The following is an 11,703-nucleotide window of genomic DNA, read 5'->3' as shown; positions in this document are numbered from 1 at the left end:
ATCAGCTTTCTTCACAGTCCAACTCTCACATCCATACATGACCACTGAAAACCCATAGCCTTGACTAGACGGACTTTTGTTGGCAAAGTAATGTCTCTGCTGGAGGGATTGGGGGCAGGAGGAGAAGGGGACGACAGAGAATGAGATGGCTGGATGGCATCACCAACTCCATGGACATGAGTTTGAGTGAACTCCAGGAGTTGGTGATGGACAGGGAAGCCTGGCATGCTGTGATTCATGGGGTCGCAAAGAGTCGGACACGACTGAGCAACTGAACTGAACTGATATACAATATTAAATGTTTCAGGTATACTGCATAGTGATTCACAATTTTTAAAGGTTACACTCCCATTTATAGTTATTATAAAACACTGTCTATATTCCCTGTGCAGTACAACATGTCCCTGTAGCTTATTTATATTATGCATAGTTAACTGGATACAGTTTTATATTTTGTTGAACAAGTACTTTTGGAATTTTAGAAAAAGTAAGCTTGAGCACATCATCAAGATAATCATAATAAAATAACAATCATTTAGTTTCTACTTCTCAATAACTTTCTTATTTTAATTGAGAAAGGAGAGGCTGCCTATAAACACAGGCTCAGAGTAAGCCTTGTGATTAACCCCAAAGTGAAAGACGTGGAGCGAAGCCTAACAGACAGACCTTGCCGTAAACTAGGTAAAGATAGCCCAGGGGATCGCTCTTCTGATTGGCTGAAAGGCTTTCTGAGATAATTATTCTTTTTTTCATTACTCTTAGAAGTCTCACCTCCTCCTGGAAGCTTTGGCCCAGACAGTGGAAGAGAAATGGTGATTCTATTGGCATACTGCCCTTTTCCACTCCATCTTCACTCCCCCACCCGACTGCATTTAATGAGTTCACTTAGTGTATTATTGCATCTTATGTAAACATTCCAGGTACTTGGACTTTGTTTAATCACTGTCCCTTCAGAGTTATCCTATAAAAATGGACTCCTGATGCATTACATGTTTAGCTGCTTTACAGCTTGCAAATCTTACCCTCATCCATGATGTCAGTGAGCTGGTGCCTTGTCACTTCAAAGCCCTATGTACAACAGCTTCTTCAGAGTTAACCAAGCAGAGGCCCAGAAGAGGGGCTGATGAGGAAAACGAGGGCTATCAAAAATTTAATCCCCATTTAAAAATCCCCAGTATTTAAATATTAATTTGTGAAATGTGACCCAACAGAGAGAATATAGAAAAATAGCTCTACATACTGGGTGAGGTCAAGAAACATCCTGTGTTTCCATGTGCTTTCTTATTTTAATTCTCAAAGCAAATTTAGGGAATAATTTTTTATCTCCCATTATTTCCATAAGGAAGCTGAAGCCCAGGGAGTTTACATCAAGTCCTCAGAGTTAATACACGTGGACAGTGGGCAATGAATTTCTTACCCAGGCCTATCTGTCTGCAAAATCTGAGTTGCTGAGCCTCTCAACAGAGGAATAATAGAGAAAAAAAGTATCACTCAGATACCACCTCCCTAACACACTGTTGGCAATTTAGGTTTATTTCTTTTGTTTATCTACCTAAACAAAACTAAATTTGAAAAACATCAATTTGGTAATCAGAAGTAATCATATCAAATGTTTATATCTTGTTTTCTTTCTTTCACTATCTTCCTTGTCTTTGTGATGTCATTTTTAAATGATTGCATACTTCTTCCAACTCAGTAGTTAAAAAACCAATAACCTAGGACTTCCCTGGTGGTCCAGAGGTTACGACTGCTCTTCCACCGCAGGGGGTGTAGGATCATCCCTGTTTGGGGAACTAAGACCCCCACATGCCAAGGGGTGTGGCCTAAAAAGAAACCCTAATAATCTGATTAAAAGATGGTTTAAGAATTTGAATAGACACTTCTGCAAAGAAGGCATAGAAATGGCCAACTGATATGTGAAAATAATGATCAGCATTACCAGTCATCAGGGAAATGCGAATCAAACCATAGAGGGATATCACTCGTTGTCAGGATGCCTATTATCCAAAACAAAACACCCACTGAGTGCCTCAAATAAAGTTGAGTGAAAATGAGATTGAAAAACATTAAGGCTGTGTTTTTGAGCCATGGGTCTCAGACACCTGAGTCCTAAGGACAGTAGAAGTGAACCTTCTTTCCTTGTGACCAATTTCTTCTCAACTCTGGAGCGTTTATTCTACTCTGTAAAGGAAAGCCATGTACTGATTAGTGCTGTTTGTCAGTTGCTTGCTTCTTAAATGTCATCGCTACTCTCTGATGAATCATTCAGATTTCCTTGGGAAGGAATAAATAGCTATAAACACTTTAAAACAAAACAAACAGAAGAAAAGTATTGGTGAGGATGTGGAGAAATTGGAACTCCTGGACACTATTGGTGGGAAAATGGTGCAAAATGGTGCAGCTGCTATGGAGAGAGTAGTATGGAGCGAAAAGTTCAAAACAGAACTGCTGTATGATCTAGCAGCCTCACTTGTGGGAATTGCTCAGAAGACTTGAAATCAGCATCCTGGAGCCATATCAGTACTCCTGTGTTCATGTTGTTCACAATAGCCAAGATGTGAAACCAAGTTACATGTACATCAATAGATGAATGGATAAACTGTGGTATATGCACAAAATGTAATACTATTCAGTTTTTAAAAGGAATGAAATTCTGCAATATGTGACAATATGGGTGAAGCTTGAGGACATAACTCTAAATGAAATAAGCCAACTACAGAAAAACAAATGCTACATGATTCCACTTAGCATGAGGTTTCTATAGTAGTCAAATTCATAGAATCAAAGAGTGGAACAGTGGTTGACAGGGGCTGTGGGGAAGAGTAATGGGGGAGTTACTAATCAGTGGGCATAAAATTTCAGTCAAATATGATGAGTAGGGGCTTCCCTGGTGGCTCAGCAGTAAAGAATCTGCCTGCAATGAAGGAGACCTGGGTTTGATCCCTGGTTGGGAAGATCCTCTGGAAGAGGGCATGGCATCCCACACCAGTATTCCTGCCTGGAGAATTCCATGGATAGGGAAGCACGGCAGGCTACAGTCCATAAAGTTGCAGAGCCGAACACGACTGGAGCGACTGAGCACACATATGACGAGTAAGCTCTAGAGACCTGCTGTACAGCCCTGTGTCTAGAGTGAGTTATAATGTACTATATGTTTAAAAATTTAAGAGGGTAGATCTCATTTTGTGTTCTTGCTACAGTAAAATTTAAAAAAACAAACAAAAAACAGCTTATCTTACCATTCCAGGAGAGTGATGTTCTTTGGAGAGATACCTAGACATGGAATTGGTAGGTCTACGAGTATGAATATTTTTTTAATTGTAATTTTAAAAATTGTGCTATAATTGACACATAACATGTAATATAAGGTGTACAAATTATTTTTGTCGTTTGAATACAAATTGCTAAATTACTTTTCAAAAGGGCTGTATTAATTTGCACTTTAACAGACAACTTCGAGTATCATTTTCATCACATTTTTTCAGGCATTATTTATTGTTAAAAAGTGAAAAACACACATACTGACTTGTTTGCTTAATATATACCAAACTGTTCACAGTGGTTAGTGTAGAGAGTGGATCGGGGCTGGTGGTGGTGGTGGGAATGGTGAAGGGGTTGTCCCCTTTCCACTTTGGTAATATGGTGCTATTACAAATATTTTACTGTAGGCATATATCAGTTGTATCAGTTCAGTTCAGTTGCTCAGTCGTGTCCGACTCTTTGTGACTCCATGAACCGCAGCACACCAGGCCTCCCTGTCCGTCACCAACTCCCGGAGTTTACCCAAACTCATGTCTATTGAGTCGGTGATGCCATCCAACCATCTCATCCTCTGTCGTCCCCTTCTCCTCCTGCCCTCAATCCTTCCCAACATCAGGGTCTTTTCAAATGAGTCAGCTCTTTGCATCAGGTGGTCAAAATGTTGGAATTTCAGCTTCAACATCAGTCCTTCCAATGAACACCCAGGACTGATTTCCTTTAGGATGGACTGGTTGGATAATATATGTGTTTTAAACTCTTGAAATAACTTGTCTTACAATTGCAAAAATAATACAAAGAATTCCCTTTGTAATATATTTTTTGCATAAAATATTTATTTTTTAATCTATTTATGGCTGTCATGGGCCTTCATTTCTGTGCACAGGCCTTCTCCAATTGTGGTCAGCAGGGGCTACTCTAATTGCGATGTGTGGGCTTCCTCTTGTTATGGAGCACAGGCTCCATCCAGGTGTGCGAGCTTCAGTAGTTAGCAACACATGCGCTCAGTAGTTGCAGCTCACAGGCTCTAGAGCACTGCCTCAGTAGTTGTGGTGCATGGCTTAGTCACTCCGAGGCATGTGGGATCTTACCACTCCAGGGATTGAACCCATGTCCCCTACATTGGCAGATGGATTCTTTATCACTGAGGCACCAGGAAAACACTGTAATATGTTTTTAAAAGATAACATAATTGAAAGAAATGTGCCCCAAATGGCAGATGTCAGACCTTACACCACCAAGGCTCTGTTAGTCAAGAGTTTCTTATTAGGTAGACTGGAACCTAACATAATAACAACTTGGGGAAATTCTCATTAAAATGCAGACTTGTAGGCCTGAGCAAGATCAATGAAATCAGAATGTTTGGGGACAAGCCTGAAAATCTGCATTTTAAACACCCACCATCTTCTGTAATTCTGGGGCCCTTCAAGGGCTGAGAACTACTGTAGAAAAGATTCCTCCTTTTGATATTATTTTCTCCAGCAATATTGTGGCTTCCTCACTTGGAAAGTTCTCCAAAGTGCAGGGATTGAGAAAAGTGAGTGAAATCTGAGCATCCTTGTTGCAACTTTTCACACTTTGTGCTGCTACTGCTTAGCTGCAGCCAAGCTGTCTGTAATTTGTTTCCTCAAAAACTTGCTGTCTTCCTCCAACTAGAGAAGGCCGTTCCCGGGGAGGTCTGGTCCAGAAAGCCATGTAGTGTGGATGCTTGTGCTCCTCCTTCCCCCTAGTCCTCTCATCTTGAATGTTCCAGGGCGTGGAGACTGGAGGCCTGCCCTCTCCTGGCTCCCGTGCAGATGCAGCCAGGAGGCCCTGAAATGGGGAGGGAGCCTATATTCCAACTCCAGGTCCTTTTGCTGTTTCTTTTGTCTAATGCTGATGCTTTTCCATGCACTTGTTTTCCTTTGGCCGCTGTGGGCATGGCCTTTCCGCGTGTGTGTTACATGTGTGTTAGATTGCCAAGTCGTCTTCACGAGGGCCACCTCTACTCAGTCCCCCACCTGCCCCACCTTCTGCACCACCTGCCTCCACCGTCCACCTTCCGCACCGCCCCCAGAGCTGTTCTTTCTAGCTCGTGGAGCAGACCATGTCACCAAATAACTTAGCTTGGGGACTGAACGACTGTGAAAAAGGAATAGTTAGAAATGTGGCCAGAAGGACAGCAGAAAGCCAAACTGTGGAAAATTTAAGATGAAAGAATTGCTATTGTCTTGTATGTTATTTAGTGTAAGTTTATTGTTTTCCACATTAAAAAAGTAGTACGACCCATCAGATGTTACATGCCTCTATGACCTTCAAAATGGAAAGAAAAAGTTAAGAAATAATGTACTAATAGTTAATACAATTTGGAAAATAAAATAGAAAGTAGAGGGACAGTAAGTTGCTAGCTGTTTCTCTAGCCAGGTCAAGCTACTGTCTGCTTTTGAATCTGGTATAGCAGGCAGTGTAAGGGCATGAATTGGGCACATCTTGTTAAGATCCCTTCTCCCCCGCCCCCCTGCTGTTAACAGTGGGCATCCATTGGGGCAGCTTCATTATCCTCTTGTAGTTCTGGTTTTCTTCTTGGTTAGGTGAGTGTAAAAATAGTTCCTAACTGGTAGGCTTGCCGTGAAGGTTAAATGAGACAAGAAGGTAAAGCAGTTAGAGTGCTTGGTAAGTGTTAGTTTTTTTCCATCTTATTCATTTCCTTTCAGTCCTTTCACTGTAAGTAGTGTCTTTGTTTTCAGATAGTTGTGCCATCACACTGTCTATATATTTAATTTTCTGTGTGTTTTGCTTAACATGGTAGCCCAAGCATTTTCTGTGCTATATTCAGCTCTTCATAAACATACATTTTAGTGGTTGCATAACAGCCAGTTGAATGGATGGATCAGATACATCATAGCTTAGTTAACTATTTCTTTATTGTTAGCCATGGGCATTATTCCAGGTTCATTGTTTGAGATAACTCTATGTATGAACACTTTTATGTGTAAAATGTCACCCTCCTACTCCCAGTCACTGCCAGTTACCACCATTTCCTTAGGGAAAATTCCTAGAAGGGAGATTAAAAAGTCACAGGGCATGAACATTTATTAAGGTTTGTGACCTATCCTGCCAAACTGGTTCCTGTTAAGTTGGCCTCCACTTTTATCTTCAAGGCAATGGATAAGAGTCAGGCTGAAGGACCTGGATTTTGTCATGAAGGGCAGCTATTGAGAGTGTCAGTCAGTTTTAGAGAAACACAATCAGATGGAGTTTTAATGGATGCATCTGGCAGTCACTGGGTGTGTAGATAGGGGTATGGCCCATGTTAGCGGGTGATGTGGTGAGACTCTGCACCAGGGCAGTAGTGTCCTGACTGACGTCAACCTGGTCCTTATCTCATAGCACCTATTAGTCTCATCCATAGGAGAATCTGTGGTCACAGTCTCACAATCCCACTTTCTTTTTCATAGGTTCCATACAATTTTTTAAATTTATTTTTTTCTCTTAAAAAATGAAGTATAGTTGATGTATAATATTATATACGTTAAAGGTATACGATATAGTGATTCACAATTTTTAAAAGATATACTCCATTGTAAAATATTGGCTCTATTTTCATCTTGTACAGTATGTCCTTATAGCTGATTTTGTACATAATCGTTTGTCCCTCTTAGCCCCCTACCTGTATATTGGCCCTCCCCTTTTTCCTCTCGCCATGGCAACTACTAGTTTATTCTCTGTATCTATGAGTCTGCTTCTTTTCTATTATATTCACTAGTTTGTTGTACATTTTGTATTCCATATATAAGTGACAAATACAATATTTGTCTTACTCTGTCTGACTTACTTCACTTAGCATAATACCCTATGAGTCCATTTCCTCTGAGTTGCCAACTCCTCTGAGTTGCCACAAATGGCAAAAGTTCATTCGTTTTTATGGCTGAGTAATATTCCATTGTGTATATATATATATATATGTGTGTGTGTGTGTATACGTCCATATATATATATCTGATATCTTATTTATCTGTTGATGAACACAAGTTGTTTCCATATCTTGGCAATAATAAATAATGCTGCTATTGGGGTGCATGTATATTTTCTAATTTGTGATTTTGTATTTTTCAGATCTATACCCAGGAGTGGAATTGCTAGGTCATATGTTAGATAATTCTAGGGTTTCCTAGATGGTGCTAGTGGTAAAGAATCTGCCTCCCAAAGCAGGAGACATGAGAGACTGTGAGTTTGATCCCTGGGTTGGGAAGATCCCTGGAGCAGGGCATGGCAACTCGCTTAGGTATTCTTGCCTGGAGAATCCCATGGAAGAGGAACCTGGGGGACTATAGTCCATAGGGTTGCAGAGTCAGACATGACCAAAGTGACTTAACACACACATGCACACACGTAGTAATTCTATTTTTAGTTTTTTGAGAAACCATGTTCCAACAATTTACATTCCCACCAACAGTGTATGAAGGTTCCCTTTTCTCTCACAATCCTGCTTTCTTAGTGTTTTGCTCCACGTGTGTGAATTTATGCCTTTTCGGTCTCACATAAGTAGCTTCATGTTGTCTCCCTCCCCCGTGATCAAAATGACAAGGCCTCTTTATATCTTTACAGATCACAGATCAACATAGTGAATTAGTCTATGAGCCCTGGTGTCATTGGCTGCACTGGGCTGCCAACCCTACCACTTATTATGTGTGATTCTGGGCCTCAGTTTTTCAGTCTGGAAACAGTACCAATCTCGTAGATTAATCAAAACAAAGTATATACAGCAAAGTGCTGTAGGTTTGATATTATTCTTACCTATTTTCCTCTAAGTTAAAGGCTCTGGTAAGTAAAGTCGCTCAGTCGTGTCTGACTCTTTGCTATCCCATGGACTGTAATCTACCAGGCTTCTCTGTCTATGGGATTTTCCAGGCAAGAGTACTGGAGTAGGTTGCCCTTTCCCCGATAGCTCAGTTGGTAAAGGCTCTGGTGGAAGGAGACTAATTCAGCCTCTGGATTCACCACTTTCCTTCCCTCTAACACACAGCAAGGGCATAAGGATTAGGGAGCAATACCAGGAAGTCCGCTTTGCCAAAATATGTGCCCACATGAAACTGTGAGGAAGGGAGGGGAGGAGGTTGGGGAGTGATAATTAACCGACCATCCTGGGATGCAGAAGTATCAGTGCTAAGACCTGGAGAAGTCCCCAGCAACCTGGGTGGTTGGTCACCCTAACTAGCATGATGGTACTAGGTGACAGCATCTGGTAAAATTTCCCAAGCAAGAGAGAACTGGAATATCTGAGAAGGGTTTCTATTCCTTTAATTGTTGCCTGCGTGCTAAGTGGCTTCAGTTGTGTTCCACTTTTTGTGACCCTGTGGACTGTAGCTGGCCAAGCTCCTCTGTCCATGGGGTTCTCTAGGCAGGAATACTGATGTGGGTTGCCATGTCCTCCACCAGGGATCTTCCCGATCCAGGGAATGAACCCATGTCTCCTGTGGCTCCTGCACTGCAGCCGGATTCTTCACCGCTGAGCCACTAGTGAGGCCTCATTCCTTTAATTGTTGGGCAAAGCCATTTGGAAGTTCGTGTCACCTGAGCTGAAACGGGCTGCCACTAACGAGGGCCACCTGTGGTGGGGGGTGGGAGAGAGACCTGCTTCTGGGAGGCCAGGACAGGCCCATTCAGCAGCACCCCGATTCCAAGTGTGAGAGGGGGATGAGTGTCCTGGCGTGACAGCTGTGTGGAATCCGCGTTTTCCAGTCCTGGCCGGTTTTCTGCTCTCCTGAAGCCTTCTGGGGGTCAGTAGCCCGTAGTGGACGACTGAGGGGACGAGGGTCGGTTCCCGCTTCCGCCCAGGTACCTTCCGATTTTCTGGGTCTCTGTGTGAACAGCACCCGCAAGACAGAGCGAGCCGAGCGAGGGCAGAATGGGCGCGCCTAGCCTGCAGGCCAGTGCAAGGGGTGGCCAGTAGTTGCTGTTTCCTCTTCCAGCCCTTTCAAAGCATTTTTAAATCGGATTAGCTTTTTGACAAACACTTGAAGGTTTGCTTTCCTCTGAGAGGCCGAAAGGGCTGAGGAAGAGCCTTCATCTGTTTACTTTTTTCCTTTATGTGGAAACTTACTCGGGCCAGTTCTACAACCACCTCCCCTCCCCGCCCTCCAAGCTAGCCCCCGGAACTCACCGGCCACTAGGGCGTGGGCCTCCCTGCGTGGCTTTCCGGCCTAATGAACTCTCCTGCCTCCCAGGCTCGCTGCTTTGAGCAGTAAAGCGCAATAGGGCTCGGGCAGCTCACTCTGCTCCTCTCTGGCCTTCTAATTTTGTGGGGGGGGCTGAGAAGTGAGCTGAGAGGGGCTGGCCTGTGGAATCCATTACCCTCTTGCAGGGCAGCCAACAGAAATGGCGTCTTTGGCGGGGGCGGGGCGTAGCGGGGCAGAGAAAGTCGGGAAGATGGGGACAAAGCTGGGCTTGGTTTTATTTTTTAAATTTGTTTTATTTTTATTTTATTATTGGAGTATAATTGCCCTGGTTCAAAAAGATCCCCTGGAGGAGGGCATGGCAACCCACACCGGTATTCTTGCATGGAAAATCCCATGGACAGAGGAGCCTGGCAGCTACAGTCCATTGGGTCTCAAAGAGTCAGGCAAGACTGAAGCAACTTAGCAGGCGCACATGATTGCTTTACAATGTTGTGTTAGTTTCTGCTGTACAGTGAAGTGAATCAGCTGTAAGCACACATAGATGGATTCCCTCCCTCCCACACATACCCCCCATCCCACTCCCCTAGGTCATCACAGAGCACTGAACTCAGCTCCCTGTGCTTCACAGCAGCTTCCCACTAGCTAACTATTTTATACATGGTAGTATATATATGGCAATCCAACTCTCCCAATTTGTTCCACCCTCCCCTTCCACTCCTGTGGTCTGCACATTCTTTCTTTGGGCTTGGTTTTAGAGAGCAGAGAGTTGGTCCCAAGAGGGCTCCTTATCCTCTTCCCCTTCAAAAAAATTTTTTTTGACTGTGTTGTGTTGCATGTAGGGTAGAGCAAGGAGAGAATAATGGTGATGATTTTTATGAGCAAGGCCCATCTAGGGGGGTGATTTTAAGGCAGAAATTTATATCATATGAAGGAGCCAGAATTTCCAACACCCCAGAAGAATGTGCTCTGGGTAGCGGCAGCAGCAGGTGCAAAGTCCCTGGGGCAGATTGAGGAACAGCAGGGAGGAGGCAGCACACCAGGGTAGAGCACACAGGGTCTTGTTGGTTGTGACAAGAGGGGTGAGAGCGCAGGAAGGAAGGATAATTTGGAGCACGTGCCAAGGTGCATGAGGGAATGCGGGTCATGGAGGGCAGAAAGGATTGTTTCTGAAATCCTGGGTGCACGATGTGGGAGAAACATAGGTGGCTGTGGGGCCAGAGTAGAGGAAGCTGGAGGGCCAGAGCGGGAGGGGCAGATCAAGCAGATCCTTTGCCATCTCAGTCAGGGTTTCTCAGTCATTTAAATGAGAGCTCTGCCCTTGTGTAAAAATTGGGCAATTCAGGGAGGAAGGCCTCTTCACTTAATTTGAAGGACAACTACAGAAGCTGGGAAGAAGGGTTGGTAGAACTGGCCTAGCCCAGTCGGCTCCCCTTCCTATCAATAGTGCTCTTGCTGTCTTGGAAAGGCATTGGTAGGATTGTAGCAGCTACTGGGGAACCTCCTTCCTGTTGGAATGCGCTGGCCTTTGCTGCACGTGTACATCTGTGCCTGTGTAGTCCCTAGAAGCAGGACATGAGGGCGCAGGAGACGTGCCGACCAGTGAGCCCACTCATTTTACCCTCCCGGGTGGCCCACTTCCTAGAGGAGGAAATGGCGACCCACTCCAATATTCTTGCCTGGAGAATCTCATGGACAGAGGAATCTAGCGGGTTACAGTTCATGGGGTTGCAAAGAGTCGGACACAACTGAGCAACTGAGCATGTGGCCCACTTCCTCTGGGGGTCCTGGCTTCCCTTTGGCAGGTCATCAGCTAAAAAATCTGCAGAAGTCATTGGGGAGGCTTAGAGCAAATCTTTTGTGCCGGAGGGCTTGGTGGTGTGGTGTGGAGGGTGGGGGCTCCTTGGCTGAACCAGGATGCGCTTTGCTAGTGGTGAGCCCTGATGAGCACCTGCGGTTTTGGGGAAGGGGGGAATGGGGTTGGGCGGCCAGGGTGAGTCGGCCGTATGTGAGTGAAAAATGGATGAAAACCCACAGAGTAACCAGACATTCTTCTCTTTGCATGCAAGATCCTGCCTAATATTGGAAGAGGAAGGAGTATTTTTCTTGCTTTTTAGACATTACATCCTGTGAGGGGAAGATTTGGAACAGATGGGGGCCAGGGGACCCCATTGTATTTGCTTGTTTCCCCCTCCCTTCCTCCCACAACCAGAAGTGTTTCTTTTTTTAGCTAGTGAAGTTGACTCCGGAAAAAAAATCTGTTAAGTCCTATAAAGTAGGAAAGTGAGAT

This window comes from Moschus berezovskii, chromosome 8 (genome assembly GCF_049115385.1).
Source record: "Moschus berezovskii isolate FMDL1 chromosome 8, NW_MosBer_1.0, whole genome shotgun sequence".
Lineage (NCBI taxonomy): Eukaryota > Metazoa > Chordata > Mammalia > Artiodactyla > Moschidae > Moschus > Moschus berezovskii.
Note: the sequence above shows the minus strand (reverse complement) of the source record.